Below are 2,221 nucleotides of genomic sequence, written 5' to 3'. Positions count from 1 at the left end.
TTAATGTTAAGCGGGTGATTTAGTAATGATTAATGTTTCGTTATGCTAATTTAGAAGAATTTCTGTTAATGTTGGTTTTAGGATAGTTACCATCATGGTGACAAGTGGTGCATGAGCTTGATTTGAGAGCAAATAAAACCTTTATATTGCTGCAAGTGTTACTGTGCATACTATTGTTAAGAAGTTAACAAAATAGTATGTTAGCAAACTAGCTTGTTAAAGCTAGCTAAGTTTATACTAATAAAAGTGTTCACATTGAGATTACATGAAATTTTAAGTTAAATGTATGAATTAGTGTACTCAAACATTTCAAGTTAAGAACAATTCAAATGTACAAATACAAAATAAAAATATGTCAGTTCTGCTTACTTAAACTTTGAATTTCTTAACTTAAAAAATTTGAGGCAATTTATTGCCTTAAATTTTTTGAGTTGTGCCAACTTATGCGGGTTTACAGTGTACTATTATTACTTGTCGATGTTTTGTTGCAACTAACGTTGCCATAATTTTATGTAGCATTTCAGACCTCCCTTGAGGGGATTCAAACCTTAATTCGCAACTCATAAGTGACAAATCCCCTGTAATTAATTGTGAATTAATTATTATCTGATATAAAAACATAGCTTTGATATAACTGTCAACCAAATGTCTGACAGCATTTTCCCCGCCTTGAAAGTTAACAAACAAAACCGTCATTGGACCATGTCGAACTTTTCTCAGCACGGACAGAGTTGAAAACAGCAATGAAACTCTCATCACTTGCCTGCCTCAGTGATGACAGACTCCCTCTGAACTTCCCGGCTGACCTTCTGAACTGAATTTTTAATGACCCGAGTCTGGCTCTTGGTCGGATCCCGGTTCGCTCTGCCGTCATCGGACTCTCTGGGCTTCACGGTCACAATGTTTCTCCTGGAGAGCTTGGATGAGAAAGTGCCCATGTGGAAAAGCAAATCCCCGAGTTTATAAACAACATAGGAGATAGAGCTGAAGTGACGACAATTGCACAAAGAGTTTCCCTATGTTTTCGAGATAAGTCATCTCGGTTGGTTCACTCGTAATATTCTCGTGTATGCAGCATGCTACCTCTCAGGTATCCTCATGCACGGCACGCCCTCGCCCTGCAAATGTGTATTTCTATCACGAACACACAGAGGGCGCTATACCCCGCCTATTCTAAATGGAGATGTTTAATAAATAAACCGTTTCATTTGCAGATTCATTTGGAGCAAGATAGTCACTTTATCTATTTAAAACATTTTAAATCAATTTGTTTTGTAAAAAACTAATAAATAAATAATACAAATATCTAAATAACACTTAGCCTACCTTTGATAAGCAATTCCAAACATTTTTCTGTTCAATATTCTCTCAGTAGACTATGACATGGAAAATACAGTGAGATTATGTTATGTTTATGGGGCCAGTGTAGTTTATAGATTGAATACATTTAATTTGACTGAAATTTAGTTGTTTTTTTTTTGTTTTGTTTTTTAATTTGATATTTTCATTAAAGGCAATGACAAAAACATAGTTTATAAAAAAATATATAGAGGCATGTAAGGTATCTTTATACACATATTTTATTCAATATAATCCATTCCACAGATTCATACATTAACATCAAAAACAGGCTCGGTCTACACCACAAAATTCAAGAAGTTCTAATAAAGAAATAAAAATATGATGTCAAATTACTACCTTCAGAAAATCACAACAGGTTTAAACAAGTATTTTAAGATAATAATAAAAAAAAACACTATATTACTATGCAATCTATGGACAAAAACATCAAAATATATAATGAAAATTACAAAATTACAAAAGATTTGATGTAAGAGGGATACTTCAACTAGTCCCTTACTTCTGGTTGATACTTTATTGCATAAAATATAGTTTAACATCCCAGACACTAACCGAGGAAGTTAAATGATGACAAAATGCCTAGTGTTATTATCAAAGACCAAGTTACTGAGTATAAGAAGCTGGTTTAAGAAAAGAATGTTATTCTTTATTTATTTATTTATTTATTTTTAAACTGAATTGGATCTAATAATTTTACTAAACAGATTAAAAGGCTAAATGTGAGCTGTGACCACAAGATGTCACTATCAGATAAGAAGATTATAAACGCCTGATGAATTTAGCAGAACAGGATGATAACTGCATCTAAAAAGGATACACTCTGTTATGCTGATTTATTATTATACGACATGTATACCCC

Source organism: Rhinichthys klamathensis, unplaced genomic scaffold (assembly GCF_029890125.1).
Source record: "Rhinichthys klamathensis goyatoka isolate OS25496 unplaced genomic scaffold, OSU_Roscu_1.1 h1tg000237l_1, whole genome shotgun sequence".
NCBI classification, from domain to species: Eukaryota; Metazoa; Chordata; class Actinopteri; order Cypriniformes; family Leuciscidae; genus Rhinichthys; species Rhinichthys klamathensis.
The sequence above is the reverse complement of the archived record's forward strand: the minus strand, read 5'-3'. Positions refer to the sequence as shown.